At 41.2% G+C, this 12,720-nt stretch overlaps 2 protein-coding genes across 9 annotated transcripts in view; one reads left to right on the top strand and one right to left on the bottom strand.

Annotated features, from left to right (window-relative positions):
* Positions 1 to 12,720, top strand: part of CENPP (centromere protein P) — a 218,820-nt gene that overhangs the window by 173,771 nt on the left and 32,329 nt on the right. The gene's annotated exons all lie outside the window — the stretch shown is intronic.
* Positions 1 to 12,720, bottom strand: part of ECM2 (extracellular matrix protein 2) — a 33,643-nt gene that overhangs the window by 19,566 nt on the left and 1,357 nt on the right. The gene's annotated exons all lie outside the window — the stretch shown is intronic.

The raw sequence follows: 12,720 nt of genomic DNA, 5'->3' as shown, positions 1-12,720 counted from the left end.
GCAGAGAAAATACAGAGAAACCTTCCACAAGGTGATTGATTGTAGGGGCTGGTTAAAGGACTCACCTGGCCACAACTTTGACCATGGTTAGTCCTGCAAGGAAGTCTGCATGGCATCTATTCCCCTTTAAACTGAGAGCCGGTGTCTCCCCCGTGGCCTCTGCCTGGCAGCTCTCCCCTCTGCTGTTCACTCAGGTTCCCTCGCTGTCAGTACCCCAAGATGGAGGAGAACCTAAAACCTCAGGGATGCTAAGGACCTAGGATCATTAGCTTAAGTGGCAGCCTTGCTTGGTGATGAGATTTACCCCTCCTCACAGCCTGCCTCACTGAGTGACACCTCTGTCGGTCAGAGCAAAACTGTTAACATTTCAGAAAATGTCACCCTGGAAGGAATGGTAAAGGGTTTAAGGTGATGCATGTACAGAGATTAAAATTCCAAGCTGCAGAGGAGGGATTTTGAAGGCTCAAAGGGTCAAAACCTTGGCCATAGACTGTGAACCCAGCAATCTTGCTGGGACCTTAGGAAATAGGCCCCGTAAGCTTTGGGTTCAACCTTTCTGTGTGAAATAAAATGCTCTGCTGACATCAGACACTACTATGTTACAGGTCTGCTTTGAAAATCTGTGGGCAGGTTGTAGGAACCCCAAAGGGCATCTGAATGGAAAACCATGTACAGGGAAGTGAGTTGAGGCCTTCCTCATGCCACAGTGCCTACCCCCTAAATGTACAGGAACTGAGGATGATCAGTGTCAGTCTAGCCAAATATTGTGACTTCTACCAGTAGAAACCTATAATGGTTGTAGCAAACACAAGGTTGCCACCACGGGTCTTTGCCTAAGTACAGATGTCACACACATTCTCCATATGTACATCACCAAGAGGTCAAGAATGTGAGCACTCTTCATCGGGGTTGCCATCCCCGCATTGCTGACATTCCTTCCAGTTGTGTAATTAGTGACCAGAGTGGATCCAAGGGGCAGCGACTCCTAGAGAAGCTAAAAGTTAGTTCATGGTCACCTCATAGAGAACCCATCAGCCATTATAGCAGTTTTGTGACTTCTGCTTCTAGCCAAAATGGGGTAACAGAGACACCACCCAAGATAACTTATTAAAATTAGGACAAAAACATGAGGCTATGTTTTTCAAACATTAGACATGAAGCAGCATAGGACATTGACCTCTGGATGGGGCGGGAGGGCAAACAAGTCCAAGGTAAGCCTCTCTTCATGCTGCAGCTCAGGAAGGGGACCCAGCAAAGTCCTGGTTTCCCTGGGGCGAGAGTTTGCAGAGCAGATAGTAGAGAGGAGAGCTGCCCCCACAAAGCCTTCCAGAGACCTCAAGTCTTCAGCTGAATTCTGATTAGTATGTCTGCGTGAGTGAACTTCTCAACACGGCAGAAAGAACTACTGTACACAAAAGGGAAAATCTCTGGGGCTTGTAAAAGATGGCCAGAGTTTGGGTGCCCACCAGTCAGCCTGGGAAACCTGCACAGGGCATCAGATAAAGTGTTCAGAAGGGCCCTGGCACAACAAGAGAAACAGTCCACCCCAGACTAATGAACAGCATGCATCTCTGAAGGACCACACTGTATGCAATAATGTGACCATGTTCCAGATCACCCAGTAGGTGTTTGGGAGTCTGGTGAAAACTAAGGCACACAAAGGTGGAGGAAAAATGGTCCATAAAGATTATGTTCATATAATAATACTGTATTTGGGGGGGGGTTACAACATAAGTAGAATTAAAATGTATGAGAACAGAAGCATAAAGGAGGAAAGAGGAGATGTGCACATACTGTGGTAAGGTTCTTTTCTATGAAGTGGAATAATATCCCTTGAAGATAAGCTATAATAAGTTATTATTTTTTAAAAGATTTTATTATTTATTCATGAAAGACACAGAGGAGAGAGAGAGAGGCAGAGACACAGGCAGAGGGAGAAGCAGGCTCCATGCAGGGAACCCGATGTGGGACTTAATCCCGGGACTCCAGGATCACACCCTCGGCCAAAGGTAGGTGCTAAAGCACTGAGCTACCCAGGGATTCCCAAGCTATAATAAGTTAAAGATGCATATGCTTGAAACCCTAAGATAACCACTAAACAAAAAAAGAGTTATAGTAAATAAGGCAATAAAAGAGATCGAATGGAGTAATAAAAATTATCCAAAACATATTTATAGAACACATTAAATGTAAATTAGTTAAATGCCACAATTAAAAAGCATAGACTATCAGGTTAGATTTTTTTTTAAAGCATGACCCAACTTTTGCTGCCTGTAAGAAACTCATGCTAAAATAAAGATGCAAAGGGGTTAAAATTAAAAGGGTGGGAAATTTTTATATTGTGGTAACACTAATCAAAAGAAAAATGGAGTGTCTGTATTAACATAAATTCAAGTAGATAATCATATTGCCAAGCATGAGGAAAGCCTTGCATAATGTTAAAGGGATCTATTCTTCCCGAAGACAAAACAATCTCAAACCTTTATATGCTCAATAATACAGTTTCCAAATAGCATGAAGGTGCAAGTGGAACTACAGAAAGAAGATAATCTACAGTCAACATCCACAATTTCTACTCTGCTGTCTCATACAGATTTTAAAAATAGTAGATAGTAGTTAAAACACTGAAATGGGGGTGCCTGAGTGGCTCAGTTGGTTGAGCATCTGACTCTTGATTTTGGCTCAGGTCATGATCTCAGGGTTGTGAGACTGAGCCCTGCATGAGGCTCTGTGCTGAGCATGGAGTCTGCTTGGGATTCTCTCTCCCTCTGTCCCACCCTCCCACTCACATTCTCTCTCAAACAAAAAAAACAATGAGATACCACTGGACATCTATACGTCTATTAGAATGGCCAATATAAAAAAACACCAGACAACACAAAATGCTAAGAAGGATATAGAGCCAGCAGGAACTCAACATTCGTGGCTGGAGGGAATGCAGACTGGCACAGGCACTTTGGAAGATAGTGTGGCAGTTTCTTAGAAACTGAACACACTCTTACCATGTAACCCAGCAATCATGCTCCTCAGTATTTACCCAAGGGCCTGAAAACATGTTCACACAAAATCCTGCATGCGGATGTTTACAGCAAACTTAGAAGCAACCAAGATGTCCTTCAGTAGGTAGGTGGATAAACAGTGGTCGATCTACTCAAGGGAATATTAATAAGCACTAAAAAAAAATGAACCATTAGGCCATGAAAAGTTGGCTTTTTTCACTTAGTGAAAGAAGCCAATCTGAAAAGGCTAATATTGTAATATTCCAACTCTGTGACATTCTGGAAAAGGCAAAACTGTAGACACAGTAAAAATGAGTTGCTGCCAGGAATTGGTGCCAGGAGGGGAAGGATGAATAGATGGAGCACAGAGAATTTTTAGGGCACAGTCAGAATACTCTGTATGGTACCATAATGATGGACACCTATTGTGACACTTTTGTCCAGATCCATAGAATGTACGCCATCAAGAGTGAACTGTAATGAAAATTATGGACTTGATAATGATGTGTCAATGTAGTTTTGTGAGTTGCAACTTTCTGTGAACCTAAATTTGATCATTGTCATATATAAAAACATGCTAACACCGTGCTTAATTTTGAAATACAGTGTTTTCCCATTAAGATCAGGAACATGGGGCAGCCCGGGTGGCCACCTTCAGCTCAGGGCATGAGACCTGGGATCAAGTCCCATGTCAGGCTCCCTGCATGGAGCATGCTTCTCCCTCTGCCTGCTTCTCCCTCTTCTTGTGTCTCTGCCTCTCTCTGTTTCTCAAATAAATAAATAAAATCTTTAAAAAAAAAAAATCAGGAACATGAAAGGATGTCTGGTCTCACGACCCATAGTCAACATTTTATTGGGTGTTCTAGCTGGTACAGTAACATAAGACCAAGAAATAAAATGCATCCAGACTGGAAAAGAAATTGATGTTTCACAAATGTCTTATTCATGTATGTAGAAATCCTATGCCAACAAAAAAAGCTGCAGCTGAGTTTATAGCAAGGTTTCAGGATATAAGATCAATATATAGAAATCAAGATTAATTCAATATGCTAACAACAATGAGAAAGTTAAGTTAAAAATACAACATCATTTAAAATAAAAAGGCATTAAAATGTGAAATACTTAGAGATACTTCTGACAAAAGACGTAAAGGATTGCAATCCTGAAAACTATGAAGTATGGCTGAGGTAAATGGAAAAGGCACCTATATAGGGAATATATACAGTGTATATAGGTTATATGACTCAGGTTTGAATTCTCAATTCTATAAAGTTAATCTATAGGTTTGTCACAAAGCTGGCCAAAATTCCAACAGGGCCTTTTTGTTTTGTTGTTTTTTAATGGTAAGGTGATTCTAAAATTTTTATGTAAATGTGAAGAGCCTAGAATAGCCAAAGCAACCTTGGAAGAGAGAGAGAAACACATTTGGAGGATTATCACTATAAAGTGAAGAAGTAGCGGTAGTGTGATGCTGGTGTTGGGACAAAATGGACGGTTCAGAAGGAGACCAAACCTGCACAGGCAGTTGGGAGAGCAATCTAATGCCAGAGCGATCTAATGTAGAGAGGAGGATCTTTTCAGCACATGGTACCTAGAGTAAGTGCATAGTCATGTATAATACAGAAAATCGATCATAAATGAATATAAGAGCAAAAAGTATAAAACTTGTAGAAGAAAATATAAGAAAAATTCTGATGACCTTGGATTTAGCAAAGATTACTTAAGTATGCAATAAAAAGCAAGAAATACATTTTTAATTGGACTTCATCAAAATTGAAAGCTTTTTCTCTTCACTGTTAACAATAGGATACTACCACATACTGGGGAAAATGTTTGCAAAATATATATTCAGGAAGGAACATGTATCAAGAGTAAAGAAGTCTTGCAATTCAATCATGAAAAGAAAACTCCGTTTTTAAAAGCCCAAAGTTTTGAACACAGTCACCAAAGAAGATTCACAAATGGCAAAGAAGCACATGAGAAGGTGTTCAAAACCATTCGTCATTAGGGAAATGCAGATTAAAACCTCAGTGAGATAGCAATGCACATCAATTGGAACAACTTAAAAGAGACAGGCTGTGGCAGGTGCTGACAAGTACATGGAGTGACTAGAATTCACTTACAATGCTGTTGGTAATGCAAAACCACATGAACATTTCTGGAAAACAGTTTGGCAGTTTCTTCAAAAGTGCAGCATTCACCTACTATTTACCCAGCCATTCTGCTGCTAGATGTTCACCCAAGAGAAACGAAAACATATGTCCACACACTGACTTAATTGTGAATGTTCATGGCAGCTTGCTTTTTGCTCTAGACAAAAAGGGGAAGCCATCCAAATGTCTAGCAGTGTGTTAGTAGATAAACAAATGGTACCATATCCATACAGTGGAATACTACATAGCAGCAACACTGGATAAACCTCAGAATAATTATGTTGAATAAAAGAAATCTTATACAGAGGGCGTATACATGATTCCATTTGTAGGAGACGCAAACTTTTCTGCACGGAAATGTATCTGTGCTTGCTTCAGCAGGAATGGGGGTGAGTTAGCAGTTAGGCATGTGTAGGAGATTACCAAGGGTCATGGGGAAGCTTTTGGGGATGGTGGGTATATTCATTTTCTTGATTGTGGTTATGGTTTTACGTGTGCACTTCAAGCGCACTTTAATTTTCAACGGTCCTCGCCATTGTATTTGGATTGGGGTACTGCCTTGATGTCAGGGTAAGAGGGTGGCTGTTTGGGGTCACATCTAAGTCATAATGAACAGAATCCCCACTGGTGGGAACCTCCTAGTGATGCTGTATGGCCTCACACTTCCCTCAGACACAGGTGGAATCCTGTCATGGGGGACTATGGGGACCAGGCTCTGGGGTTCATGGGTCAGATCCATGCTCAGAACATTGGGAGACTAGAAGCCAAATAGAGTCATCTGTTGCTTGTTTCTAAATACAGCCGACAAGCTAAAGTGGCTTTTATGTTTTTTTAAATGGCTTTAAAATTTTAAAGAAGAATAATTGACAGATCATATGAAATTAAGATTTCAGTACTCCTACATAAAGTTTTACAGGAGCAGTCATGCTCAATTATCTGTGTGTTACTTTGGGCGACTTTTCCATTAAAGGGCGTGGTTGAGTAGTTGAACAGATGCTAACAGACGGCCTGCAAATATAAATACTGTGTGCAGGACAAGCTTGCCAGCCCACCACTGACAGTAGTGCTTTTCAGCCAGGGACACGTTTGTCCCCGGGGACATTTGGTAGTGTGTGGACTCCCCTCCTAGTCACCAATGAGAGGGGCACTCTTGACTCCCCATGTGTGGGGGTTTTCCCACAGAGCCCAGGACCACCCATCGTGACAGGGCCCTGGCAGCCCACCATGTCAGTGTCTACATAAAGAAGCCTGGTTTAGAGGAGCAGATATAGAGGTTTTTAATAAGACAGCCGCACACTGCTTACAGGCACAGTCTAATGAATCATGACTAGGTGGGGTCTTTAGTGATAACTTATAAACAAACCATTTCCATACGGTGATCTCTTTGCCATGGTTTTTTCCTGTTTAGATGCCGTTTTCTTTTGCTCTCATTTCCAAGTCTTATATGCTCATGTGACGGGAACTGAATGGTCCTTGAATGATCCTACTTCCGGTTTGAATTCTGTTGTGCTCAGGTGCAGCTGTGTTTCTCAGCAACCTCGGGCATTTATAAGGGTGCTCCACTGTGTACCACGCAGACCTGCCCCGAGTCCTACAAGTCTCCTTCCCCAGGACTGGCAGACTGTTTGGTGCTCAGGTCGCTCTGGCTGCACGTTCTTCGCTAGGGTGGGCTCCAGTTTGTTGTCCATAGGAAAGCCCAGAAGAGATCTAAAGATACAAGCTGTGGGAGTGCCTGGCTGGCTTAGTTTGAAGAATGTGTGACCCTTGATATTGGAGTCCTGAGTTCAAACCCCATGTTGGAGTAGAAATGACTTAAATAAATAAATGTATTTAAAAATTAAATTAAAAAATAAAGATACAAGCCATGTTCACACACTTTCCTCTCTCCAGAGTTTATAGTTTTTTTAAACATCTTCCTTAGATGTTTAAATGTGTTAAAGTAGTATATATATTTTAAAAACAAAACAATGTATATGTTTATAAGGCAGAAAAAAAATACATTGCCTTAATCATAATTCATAGTTTGGTACAAGGACAGGCACACTTTTTCTTCCAAGGTTCAGAAGGTAAATATTTTAGGCTTCGTGGGCCAACTGTCTCTGTTGAAACTACTCAGCTTTGTTGTTGCTGCCCAAAGTAGGCTCCAGGCGGTAAGTAAACAGAATGGCGTGACTATGTTCTCATGGTACCTTGTTTAAAAAACAGAATTTGTCTTAAGGGACCTAGTTTTCCACTCTCTAGTTCAGTGCATTTTTTGTGACCCCTCTAAACATATATAAACTCATATATTTAAACATAAATGGAATTGTTTACTATATCTTATGCTACAACCTATTTTCCCTTCACTCATGAATGTAAACTGTGGACATATATGTCGATATATATAAATCCATCTAGTCTGTCCACTCTATTTTCATTCCATAAGTTATTTAACAATTTGGTGACAGATATTTAAATTCTTTGCCAGGTTTTCACTGTTACAAATATTCTCATGCAGATATCTTTTGGAAGTTTTTTGTTTTTTTTTTTTAAGATTTTATTTATTTATGAGAGACACAAAGATAGAGGCAGAGACACAGGCAGAAAGAGAAGCAGGCACCATGCAGGGAGCCCGATGTGGGACTCGATCCCGGGGCTCCAGGATCATGCCCTGGGCTGAGGACAGGCACTAAACCGCTGAGTCACCCAGGGATCCCATTTTGGAAGTATTTTTGTGTTCTTTTAATTTTCAGTTTAAAAATAATAATAGAGTCTCCTTTGTTTTTGAACAATATTATCCCTCGGATTTATTTTTGGATACAGTGTAATATTTATAAGTCATTTGTCTTATTTATTATTGTATTTTGAGACTGTTGTAGGTATATTCAAATTATATAGAACAATTATAGAATTATAATTATAGAATTGTTACATCTTTCTGGTGCTTTTATTATTAGGTACTTTTTATATCTCTAGTAGTTGTTTTTGCATAAAATCTACTTTATTTGGTAACTTAGATGCTTTCCTTTGGTACACATCTGCTTGATATAATTGTTGCATCATTTTACTGTTAATTTTACTATAGTCTTATATTTTCAATATACTTACTATTACATACCATGGAGTTTTTTAAATGCAATCTGACAATCTTTGTCTTTTAATTGGAGCATTTAGTCTGTTTATACCTAATGTAACGCTTGACATGTTTGGGCTTAAGTCTGTTTTCCAGCTTTGTCTTGCCTGTTCTGTGGTTCATTTGTGGGATTTTTTTGATATTTGTTTTTTGTTTTTGTTTTTTTGTATTTTTGCTTGCTTTTTTTTTTTTTTTTTTTTTTTTTTTTTTTTTTTTTTTTTTTTTAAATTTTTTTTTTTTTATTATTTATTTATGATAGTCACAGAGAGAGAGAGAGGCAGAGACACAGGCAGAGGGAGAAGCAGGCTCCATGCACCGGGAGCCCGACGTGGGATTCGATCCCGGGTCTCCAGGATCGCGCCCTGGGCCAAAGGCAGGCGCCAAACCGCTGCGCCACCCAGGGATCCCTTTTGCTTGCTTTTTAAAATTGATTACTGAGTTTTTATTGTTCTATTACTAATTTACACTTTTTACTGTTTTTTTTTTTTTTTTAATTTATTTTTTTATTGGTGTTCAATTTACTAACATACAGAATAACACCCAGTGCCCGTCACCCATTCACTCCCACCCCCCGCCCTCCTCCCCTTCTACCACCCCTAGTTCGTTTCCCAGAGTTAGCAGTCTTTATGTTCTGTCTCCCTTTCTGATATTTCCCACACATTTCTTCTCCCTTCCCTTATTTTCCCTTTCACTATTATTTATATTCCCCAAATGAATGAGAACATATCTCTGGAAAACTGTGTGGAGGTTCCTCAAACAGTTAAAAATATACCTGCCCTACGACCCAGCAATTGCACTGTTGGGGATTTACCCCAAAGATACAAATGCAATGAAACGCCGGGACACCTGCACCCCGATGTTTCTAGCAGCAATGGCCACGATAGCCAAACTGTGGAAGGAGCCTCGGTGTCCAACGAAAGATGAATGGACAGAGAAGGACAAACTGTTTTGTTCTTTGTAGAGACGACCACATACATCTTAACTTATCAAGTCTTAGTATAGATATGAACTAGTACCTTTCCCTCTTCCTGGACGATGCAAGGGCCAGGACAGCTCCACCTCCAGTCACCACATCTTAGCATGGTTGCTGTATCCATCATGTTATGTTAAGTCCTCAGAAGACGATGATAGTGATTGTTCATTTAGGTCAGGCTCTCTCAACCATAGCACTATTAACATTTGGGTTAGATATTCTTTTTTCGTGGCAGGCTGGCCTTTGCATATTTAGTAGCATCCCTGGCCTCTACTCAGTAGAAACAACCAGCACCTTCTCCTCCATGATGATGAGCAAACACATCAGCAGGTATATCCTGGGGGATGGAGGGATTGTCCTGCCCCCACTGAAAACCACTGCTTTAGAATCACCTAAACATTTATCCTTTTGTTTCTATTTATTCTGTTCCACAGGGCCAGTCTTCTGTCAGGGTTATATTCTTTCTGATTGAAGAACACTTTTTAGTAATTGCTTTAATGCAGGACTGCTAGCGACCAGTTCTTTTTGTGTGTGTATCTGAAAAGATTTATATTTTATGTCATTCTGAAAGAATTTATTTGCTAGACATGAAAGTGTAGGTTGACAAGTTTTTTTGTTTCAGCATTATGAAGATTTCATTCCAACATCTTGTTTCCTTAGTGTTTATTCCATAGTCATCTGCCAACTTGATGATTTCCCCTTTATTATTAATATTTTTTATTTCTCCTTTAAAAGTAACTTTTTTCCTGGCTGCTATTGAGATATTGTCCTTGGCTTTGGTTTCCAGCTGTTTTGCTCTATTGTACAGATTTTCTTGTTTTTATCCTTTTTGGGACTTAGAGCATTTCTTGAATCTGTGGCCTCATGTTCATTAAATTTGGAGGCTTGTCAGCCCTCATTAAATTTGGAGATTTGTCAGCCCTCATCTCTACCTAATACTGTCCCACTTCGGTCTTGTTTCTATTCACCGCCAAGCTTGCAGGTGTGATGGCTTCCCCGTGTCTGCTCTCTCGTCGTCTTCACCCTGACACTCCATGAATTATTCTGGTCATTCCTTTAACCTCTGTCCCAGGTTACTGTCTCCCCAGCAGAAATCCATCCATTGACACCTTGTTTCTGTTATTGTGGGGTTTCGTTTTTAAGTTTTCAGGGACTTTTCATTGTTTCTGATTCTCAGTGTCATTCTTATCCTTTAACTATTTGAACATGTTAATCACATTTTTTTAAAACTCTGTGTCTGAAAACTCCCATTTTCTGGACGCTTGAGTTGTCTGTTTCTATTGTCTGTTATTTCCTTGGAGCTGTAGTCTTGATCTGTTTCTTTGTATGCCTCATGGTTTTTGATTGCGCATCAGCTGTTGTATAAGCCTTGGATGATACATTCTTTATCCCAGAAGGATTTACATCTGCTTCAGGCATGAAGTTAAGCACCAGCAGGTATAGACTGAGTGACGTGAAGTGCAGCCTCACTGTACCTAGTTACTGATGAAACTGGTCTCAAACCAAAGCCTGGGGACTACACCGCATCACCCTCCCTTCACCCTGCTGCTGTCATGGCCCTGTTCCTAGATGGGGTTTTTTTGTTGTGTTTGTTTTTAAAGATTTCACATAAATATTTAAGAGAGAGTTAGAGCCTACACACAGGTGCAGCAGGGTGGGGAAGAGCAGAGGAAGAGAGAAAACCTCAAGGAGATGCGTCACTGAGCACAGAGCCTGATACAGGCTCCATCCCATGACCCTGAGATCATGACCTGAGCAGAAATCAAGAGTCAGACACTCAACCCACTGAGCCTACCCAGGTGCCCCAGTTCCTAGAGTTTTATCTCTTGCCTCCTGAGGCTGATTGATTGATTTTAAGATTTTATTTACTTATTCGAGAGAGACACAGAGGCAGACACAGGCAGAGGGAGAAACAGGCTCCCTGCGGGGAACCTGATGTGGGACTCGATCTCAGGACCCTGGGATCACTCTCTGAACTGAAGGCAGATGCTCAGCCCCTGAGCCACCCAGGCATCCCCCCGAAGCTGTTTTAAAGCTACACAGAAATTCTTAGGCTGCCTCTTCTGGACCTTCCTTCTAGATGCCTTTAGAAGAAAAGCTGTTCAAAAGCTGGTTTGTTTCAGTTCTATCCCAAATATTAGTCTTGCTCTTTTCCTCTCTGATTATTCTCAGCAGCTTCTGCCCTGAAATGCTTAGTCTGCATTATCAGAACCAGAAGTTCCGTCGGATTACTTTTTTTTCCTGCTATAATATATCCTCTTTCTCTAAAAGAATGTTTTGAGTTTTAAAATGTTTGAAATTTTAAGTCAGAATATATCATTGTTTAGTTGGAAGTAGAATAATGATTTCAAAATTGTTTTCCTCTAAAATGTTAGCTGTTGCCCATTCGCTTCTAGGTCGGGTGTTACTGATGAGAAGTCTAAGTTAAATGTCAGTCTCATCTCTTTGTAACAAATCTCTTCCCCCCCTTGCAATATTTTCACCTCATCTTTAATATTCAAAGTCTTTCTGTAATGAGTAGGATTGTTTTCAGTTTTGGGTTTAATTTGTTCTTGAGATCTTTTAAATATACGGACATCTTGCTCTTCCACCCAAGCTCTCCTTTGCTCATCCTCTTCCTGGTCTGAGGGGCTTCTCCCCTCTTACCTCCTAGGACAGCTGCATACTCCCCTGGCCTTTGTTTGCGAGAGATCTTCTGTTACTTTTGGGGTGTAGTGAGAGGAGAGCGGGCGCCGTCCACTAGGTTTGTCCTCTTCAAAGTCACTGATTCTTTTTATAACTCCAACTGCCAAGTCCTCCTCCCAGGCCCTTCACCCACGGACTACCCTCTGACGCACCACCGCTTCACTCCAACTCCACAAGGAGCAGCCTGTCTTGTCTGCTAACCTCAGCATGCAGACCTTTGCTCAGTATGTATGTCCAGGAATTACTGTCTCTTCAAAACCTCTGCTGGAGGTCACTGAGATGAAACTACATTAAAACACATTTATGTAATTTACCCTAGTTTTAGGAGAACTAACATGTGAAGGGTATGCATGTTAGCCACCGGGCAGTTGATATGGTAAAAGATTCGAGAGTGAGCAGACAGGTTGGCACGGGGCCTGAGTGGGCTGCAGGGGGGCAGAGGGTGAGGAGTTGGGCTAGAGGTGGGGATGTGGGCTCTGATGGAGAGCGTCGTGGCTGCGCCTCGTGTGCAGCAAGTTCTCAAAATTGTCTTGCATTGACAGCCGTCTGTACAGACTCCCCATTCTGAAATGGGTGAGAGTTATGAGGAGCTCAGCCCTGGACAGGGGCTCTGGGGACACTCCAGGAGGGTCTCGGTGTCCATAGTCCCAGGGCCTTACCTGGACTCGCCCTCCCCCAGCATCCCTGCCCTGGAGATATCTCCCTTAGGCTTTCTCTTCCCTCCCCCAAATTGGCTCACCTTTATTTATCCAGAAATCTAAATACATGTACAAAAATAAATTTACGGAGATATCTCAA

The sequence above is a fragment of the Canis lupus genome, chromosome 1 (assembly GCF_011100685.1).
Source record: "Canis lupus familiaris isolate Mischka breed German Shepherd chromosome 1, alternate assembly UU_Cfam_GSD_1.0, whole genome shotgun sequence".
Lineage (NCBI taxonomy): Eukaryota > Metazoa > Chordata > Mammalia > Carnivora > Canidae > Canis > Canis lupus.
The sequence above is the reverse complement of the archived record's forward strand: the minus strand, read 5'-3'. Positions and strand labels throughout refer to the sequence as shown.